Raw genomic sequence first — 8,072 nt, 5'->3', positions numbered from 1 at the left:
TACCATCAAACAACACTGAACACTGACAACAATTTTCATGCGTGAGGCAGATCAGAACAAACTTGGAGGCCCTCCCATGAAGTAACCAACTGCAAGGATTGATTACTAATGTGTTATTGAAGAGGATGCCATATGGAATGTTCAATGACACTTAGTAAAGCAGTTAATCACTCCCATTTGTCTGTCTTCCATTTTAAATTCTCTTGGCTGAGGTAAGGTGAGCTGGGCCATGGGAACCACAGGTATAACCTTTGGTTACCCCAGAATGACAAATAAATGAGAGCTTCAATAGAGAAGTGAGAGCTGGAAGCGGATTTTTTTAGTTCCAGTTAGTTTCAAAAAGCCCCCATTGTTTCTGCATTAGCTATGCAGAACCACACACCCGTCTCTCACATATAAGAGCAGTGCAATGGAACAAGAAGCTAGAGCTCAAAACCTCTGCTGAGCAGAGGCCACCTGGCATAGTTTCCCTATTTCTCTTTTTCCTCACTGCTCATAAGTTGCCAAGCTGTAAGGCACCCTACTGGCTAGAAAGCTGTGAACACCCTGGGGCAGAGTCACATAGGACCTCTGCAGACTAGAGCAGGTTTTTGGCAGGTGTATTCTGCAACATGGCGTAAACACAGTAACAGTGAATTTATGCTTGGCACATCGTTCCACTATATTAGTTGTTTTTTGTTGCTTCCCCAGTGTTATCACACTATTATTGTCTAGAAGGACACTCTAGTGCAATGGGCCAACAAAACACCCCAGTCATACAGGAATGTGGTATGAAAAGTAACAGGTCTTCAGCTGGACATGCTGGACAACAGGACATGCACAGACTGGAAATGTAGCAGTGTGACCTCCCCAAAACTTTTGCAGGCACAAACAGTATTGAAACCAGAAGTACATATGGCCAACAAATGGGCACAAAACATCAGAAATGTGCAATAAAAAGGACGGGGGGGGGTACAAATGTTTTGAAACGGGGAAGATTTGCATTGGCTGAATATTAACCTTATGCTGCGTATACTGTATACTAATCCACTGTAGATGATGGCAATTTACAGAATTAGTATTGGCAATGCAATTCAGTATAGGCAATGCATACCTATACTGTACAGGCAATATGGGTTCAGGAATCCACATAAATTGAAAAGGTACCTGCTCTTAACAATACATCTAGTTTTATGTTTGGAGGTTTTAGTACAGGGGTCCCCAGACTTACTGCGCGGCGGGCCGGTGCCCGCCGCGCCGACCGCGCGGTGGGCCGGAGGGCAGGGGAGTGCGCGCGCAGCGGGCCGGAGGGCGGGGGAGTGCGCGCCCGTGCGCATGCGCACATGCACACGGGCGGGAAAAAATCGCCAAAAATCGCTTGTGCTCATGCGTATGGGCCTCCCCCGACCCGGAAGTGCACCAGAAATGACCTCTTCCGGGTCGGGAGAGGCCCATACGCATGCGCACAAAGGATTTTCGGCGATTTTTTGCCGATTTTTTAGATCGTCGCTGCGCCGCGCGCCGTGAGAGCGGGCGGCGGCAGCGGGCGGCGGGAGTCGTCGCGGGCCGGATTGGAAGGCCGATTGGGCCGCATCCGGCCCGGGGGCCGTAGTTTGGGGACCCCTGTTTTAGTAAATTTTTGGTAGACTGTTTCCACTTCTAGTTAGCATGAGATGGTGGTTATTTCTGGGCAAGTAATGTAATTTACTATGGGTTTTGTCCCCCCCCCCAATAATAATAATAAATTTTTATTTATATCCCGCCCTCCCCAGTCAAAACCGGGCTCAGGGCGGCTAACACCAATAAAATTACAATAAGACATAAAAGAAAAGAAAACAATTTATTAAAATACAGATTAAAATACAATATTAAAATTTAAAATGCAGCCTCATTTTAAGTAGTCCATAAATCCAAACCATGAGGGAGGAAAACACAGGCGTCAGACTGAATCCAACCCAAAGGCCAGGCAGAACAGCTCTGTCTTGCAGGCCCTGCGGAAAGATGACAAATCCCGCAGGGCCCTGGTCTCCTGTAAGAAAGCATTCCACCAAGTTGGGGCCAATACTGAAAAGGCCCTGGCCCTAGTTGAGGCCAATCTAGCCATCTTATGGGTCGGGATCTCCAGAATATTGTTGTTTGTGGACCTTAAGGTCCTCCGCGGGGCATACCAGGAGAGGTGGTTCCGTAGGTACCAAGCCACGTGTACTCCTGTGTAAGGGAGGGGGGGCCCAATGGGCTAAACACATTATATGGTTTGACCCGAGAGTGTTAAAACATTACAGGAATAAAGCTTTAGCAAAAATAGAGAGTGCTTGGTGCTGTGGTGTTGGAAATATAAATTAAAGAGTGGGAACCATTGTGAAAACAACAGATTGCTGTAACATCTCAAAGACTAACTACGCTATTGCGGCATACGCTTTCATGGAACAGTGCCTACTTTGTCAAATATGTGAAAAACACTTGGCAAGTGAATGTAGATGCAATTGCAACAGCAAAGATGCCCATAATTTCAGAATGTTTTCATTTGAATGGGACCCAAATTCTGGCATCCCAAATTCTAGTATCACAGACCCTCCAAGTGTCCCTATTTTCCAGGGACATCCCTGATTTAGAAAAGTTGTCTGGTTTTCTGATTTGATCCCAGAATGTCCCACTTTATGTGTGGTACAGCACAGGACAAATGCCAGTTCCCTTGGCCTGAAAAGCAAGATGAGTGCCGCACCTCATGGTCGCCTTTGAGTGGACTTAACCATCCAGGGGTCCTTTATCTTTGTAAAGTAAGAGCATGGAGCATATGGGTACCTTAATACTGACCTCAAGTAATAATACCAGCAGTTCATATCATTAAAGGCTTCCTCAGTCTTATCTTTGTCTGACTTAGCAACAACTAATCAGTGAGAAGGTGGGTGTAGCTGTCCTTGGACAAAGGGATTAAATTCTGCAGTGCTGGAGCAAAGCAGATTTTAAAAAGTTTGAAGGAGGCGTCACTTCCTATTATAAAAGTACATGTATATTTTTCCTCTTTTTTCCTCTTTTAGTCAAACAGGGTTTGCAGGTTTTTCAAATAATATCAAAACCTGCACAACCAGAGGCAGAGGTGCAACACACAGACACACCTTGAGCAATAAGTTTTATTTTAAATGACCATCTGCCTCCATTCTAAATAATTCCAGACATGAACGGAAATTTGTAAAAATAAAAAATGATAATAAAGCAATCCTGCAAAGCGGGGATTGGGGCACTCTCTGGGGCAAACAAATTAAGCGTTCTAGAAATTAAGTGTGGCGAATTTTTTTCCCAGATGTGGAAGTGTGGAAGGATGGGGTGTGTGAAAAATATTGGGTGTTAACACACTTGCTGCAAGCTTCCTGGTAAGGTAAGGGCAGAGGGCAGGCCTTCAATCACATTCCGGATAAGAGCAGACTTAGTAGAATAGCAAAAGCGTGTGTTAACTGATAAAGGTGGAATGAGAACTATTTCAGCGGCAGGGGTCAGAAACTAAGTTATACCGTAGAAAGGTAATCTAGGAACCACTTTCCATGGAAAGAGCAGAGGTCAGGTCCTGAAAAAGCTGCCTCAAGGTGGAGGTAGAGATTAGCAGTGAAAGGCTTCTTCAATTGGTTGATAGGCCATGACTTGTTAGCCAATAGACAATCGCCCCTCCACAAGGGGATGGTTGCGTCACGTTTGCGCAGCGTGCGTCGGAAAACTGAAGACGGGGGTTCCAGCCGAAGGAGGCGTGGAGAATTAAGAAGAGTGACGATTACACCATCCAATCAGAATGAGGAACAGCGCAACGCCAGGAACACATCGGTACGTGATTGGATTATCCTCCTAGGAAGGCGGACCTTGGACAACACGGTTGCTATGACGGCAGAATGCCCACCTTCCCGGCGCCGCCATCTTGTTGTTGATTCGAACCGTAGGGAGCGGGTGAGGGCAGTGTTTGAAGCCGGCCTGGGGGGACCGAGTAGCAGCGCCCCCCGGCCGGGCAGGGAGAAGTTTCCCTTGGTAAGTGTCGGTCTCGGAAGCGGGGTTTGTGCGCGGGAGGGGAAGGGAAGGGGAAGGAAGGGCACCTCTCTTCCTCTCTCGGCTCGGATCTGAATGAGCGTCGGGAGGGGGAAGAGGAGGCCGGTCTGGTGGGGGAGAAAGAAGGAGCTCGGTCGGGGGCTGAGGTGAGGCATCGGCGCGTGAGAAGAGAGACCCGGCTCCCTGGTGGGTGTGGTGGGTCTATAAGGGCTTCTGGGGCTGCCCCCCGAGGGAGGGATCCGGCGCAGGTGTCTCTCTTTGCGGGGGGGGGGGGAAGGGTGTTACAAAATGGGAAGTGGAGGCGGCTCTCCTGCTAGGCAGCCCGGTCTGCCGGTCGTCTTCCTTCTCGGCGGGCTTATGGGCTGCCGCTTCTGCATGTTCCTCCCCGATGGAGACGGGTCGCCAGGTTGGCTTCGTTCAACCGTCAGTTTTGGAAGCGGCCTTTCCGGTGAATACACGGAGCGTTACTCCTCTTACTGGTGACATCATTAGACAATTTGGGGGGGGTGTAGCTTGGAGACAGTAGCTGCTGCACGAGAAATTGGGAGGGAGGGGGCTTCGCTCAAGCCGTTTTTCTCTTCCTCCCCCTCCTCTGCCTGTATCCAACAACTGACTTTGATGGATCGTGGTTAACATAGAACCACATGTAGGGAATTGTGCTGGAACTGGACAAGTAATAACTTTGCATTTTAATATTTTCTCTCTTCCCACCACTCAAATCTTGTTCTAATACAGGGTTTGGTAATCTCAGTCCCAGAGACTGAATGTGGCCCTTCAGACCTCTGTGACTGGCCCTTGGGACTCTCCCCCAGGCCCTCTCTCAAAGCTGCAGCACACACTGACTCTGCTCTGCACACTCCTCAAGGGCTTTTGCCTGACAAGAATGTGTCTTTGAGCTGTGACTATGCCTTTTGCTTGCCTGGGTGGAGAGATGGGGGTAATGTGTAGAAACTTTTGACTCTTGTGTGGCTCACATGTAGCCTACTATATAAAAGTAAAAACTACTTGGAGTCTTTTCAGTAGTAGCCCCTTCACACTTGTAGAATGCTCTCCCTAGGGAGACACAACTGGCATCGTCTTTATTTTGGGGCACAAGGCAAATACATTTTCTCTTTAGCTGGGCACTTGGCCCTTCATTTGAAGGCAGTGTCTGAAATACCCCTAGCACCAGGTGTGTTTTGTGACTAGCATTGGTCCAGTTGCGACCATGTGGAGATCTCTAGATAGCAGGTTGGCGACTGACATCTCCATCTGTCTGGCCTCTCCAGCTTTCTTAAGCAGGTAAGCCAAAGATCTTATTTACTGCATTCATATCCCACCTTTTCCTCCAAGGACTACATGGTTCACCCCCTCCTCAGTTAATCCCTGCCCATGTGAGGTAGGTTAAGAGACAGTGACAAACTTCAAGGTTACCCAGTGAGCTACATGACTGAGTGGGGATTTATACCCTGATCTCCCAGGACCTAGTCCAACACCCTGACTGCTACACCACACTGACTTCCTAGAGTACTTCTGCTATGGGGCAGCTATATAAATTAAGTAGGTACATAAATAAGGGGAAAGCAAAATGTTACTTAGAGAAGGATCTGGAATATTTTCCTTGAAGATTGAATTGGTTTTATTCTGAATTAGTTACAGGTAGGTAGCCGTGTTGGTCTGACGTAGTCGAAACAAAATTTAAAAATTCCTTCCAGCAGCACCTTAAAGACCAACTAAAAATTTAGTTGGTCTTTAAGATGCTGCTGGAAGGAATTTTTTATTTTGTTATTCTGAATTGTTTTATCTGTTGTTTCCAAGTGTTATAAACTGCTTTGAGAATTTTTTCATTAAAGTAGAAAGTGTTAGAAATGAAATGAATTGTAATAATAATAAATTTCACTGGGGGAGAAATGGTGCCTAGAAATTCTGTTGTGGCGACCGTAACCTAGGTTTAAGGTGCCATTTGGCGATTAACTTATATATTTGAGTTTATAACATTGTTTGAAGGATGGTGTTGTGGTGGGATCTGTTAGTCCCTATCTGCTTCATCTATGTAGCTGTGCAGTTAGATTTTTATTGGATGTTATTAATTGGTTTCAATGTAAGTCTATTGGGATCCTTCCATAAAAAGAGTAACTAATAACTATGACAAATAAATTACGCCACCAACTTTTGTCACTAGCCCCTCCCACTCCTGGCATATGGGCCCTGGAAGGTTGTCTATGAGGGAATGCAGGCTTTGGTATGAAGGTTCCCAGTCTCAATTCTAGTATATTAGTATTTTCTCACTTGATATAACATTTGTTGTTTGTACTTAACATACGTAGTAGCATGAGCCATAATTCAAAATGTTGGTGCAGGGGAGCTTGCACAGTATAGGTGACAGTTAAGTTATGTGGTTTTGCATACTCCAACCCTCTTGTATAGCCTTTAAGTTAATGCTTAGTTTTCTTACAGGAGGAAGTCAGTTCGCCTAAAATCAGCTGATGAAATTTGTTTTACAAGCAAGAAAATGCCTACAGCGGAACCTATTTATAACTAGCTGTGTGTGTTAAATTTGCAGAGATACATGCATTCAGTAAATGATTATGTCAGGAATCAAAGTTAAGATGATTGAAAGTATATTTCACTAAAATTACACCATGCTGCTTGACAGATCGCTGCAGCTCAGTCAGTAGAGCATGAGATACTTAATCTCAGAGTTGTGGGTTTGAGCCCCATGTTGAACAAAATATTTCTACATTACAGGGGTTGGACTAGATGATCCTCAGGGTTCCTTTCAACTCTACAATTTCATGATTCTATTATTTCTTTTAAGGTAACCTTTGCAGCCCAAGGACCATAGTTATTAACCACGATCTGCAGTTTTTAGTGCAGATTTTATTCATCCTCAAAACTCATTTTAATTAGGTTAGGTTGATGACTTGGCAAAGAATTTAGTTTTCAGCAATATGAGTGCTTTTCATCAACTTGGATTTGGTATGAAGGTTACACTCAGACTTTTTGGATACAAACCAGCCATTGTAACGTAAGATGAATGCTCTGCATGGAGTTGTCTTTAGTGACTAACCAGTACATTGGTTTTCAACCAGTGTGCCGTGGCACCCTGAGGTATCTTGAATGATGGTCAGGGGTGCTGCGGGCAACACTGGCCTCTGTCCTTCTTTCCTTCCCTCCCTCCTCTGATGCCCTCTCACATCTGCCTCCCAAAGGCTTGCACGGCTGTTCGTTGCAGCAGCCCTGGCTACAAGCTCCCTAGGTGAATGGTGGGGCAGTGTGAGGAGGCTCCTCTCTTTGGGGCAGGAGGGCAGCTCAGAGACCAGGGTCAGCAGCAGCTGCTGCTGCTGCTGCTGCTGCTGCCTAAAGGACTCCCAAGGAGAGGGGAGAGGAAGTTCAGGGAACACTCCACAAGGGACGGTGTTTGAAAAAAGGGTGAGAGGCTGTCTGCTCTGCAGGCAAGGGGTGACAAAACTGGGCTCCTGAGCCCCACAGGGCAGGAAGAATGTAACTAGTCAAGGGAGCCATGGACTGAAAAAGGTTGAAAACCTCTGAACTAGTATATCCCTGTTTTTGATGGGATGGAAAACTGGTAGCATTATATGTAGGTGCTTCTGCAGCCACAGCACCATTTTCTAAGTGGATTTCAAGGTGCTGGTTCAAATCTACATACTAAATGGGTAGGGCACATGCAAAACAGGCTGCCAGAACCCATGTGTTCTATCACAATGGGTTAGCCAATGTCAACTTCCTTTGACATGCAAATAGCAACCTGTCAGAATTGTGGTGGGCAAAGGAAGAGTTAAATGCCTCTCCATGGTCCTTAGGTAGTTTAGGTTCCTCTGTGGCTGCCCTTCATGTAAAAAACAAAACAAAACAAAACCCACTCATGCATGTTAACCATCTTATTTTGTTTATCTCTGGTATCATTTAAAAACGCTTCTCATTGTTAATATCCATGTGTCATATTGGAACAAAAAATGAGCATTAAAGGCTGGTATTGTTGCTCCTTCACAAATTTGAATTCTTGAAAATTTATCAGAGCCAGAGAACATATTTCAGGAGTGTACACTTTTGGCTGGCTATGG

The 8,072-nt window shown here is 45.8% G+C and overlaps 1 protein-coding gene across 9 annotated transcripts in view; it reads left to right on the top strand.

The window, feature by feature from the left end:
• The first annotated feature begins 3,891 nt into the window (after nucleotides 1-3,891).
• IP6K1 (inositol hexakisphosphate kinase 1) overlaps nucleotides 3,892-8,072 on the top strand; it is a 30,057-nt gene continuing 25,876 nt past the window's right edge. For all 9 annotated transcript variants that reach the window (XM_035105921.3, XM_035105915.3, XM_035105920.3 and 6 more), the window contains exon 1: nucleotides 3,892-3,990. The gene's annotated coding sequence lies outside the window, so the exon portion shown is untranslated. The remainder of the gene's footprint in view (nucleotides 3,991-8,072) is intronic.

The sequence above is a fragment of the Zootoca vivipara genome, chromosome 2 (assembly GCF_965207765.1).
Source record: "Zootoca vivipara chromosome 2, rZooViv2.hap1.1, whole genome shotgun sequence".
Taxonomy (NCBI): Eukaryota; Metazoa; Chordata; class Lepidosauria; order Squamata; family Lacertidae; genus Zootoca; species Zootoca vivipara.
This window is presented reverse-complemented; position numbering and strand designations above follow the sequence as displayed.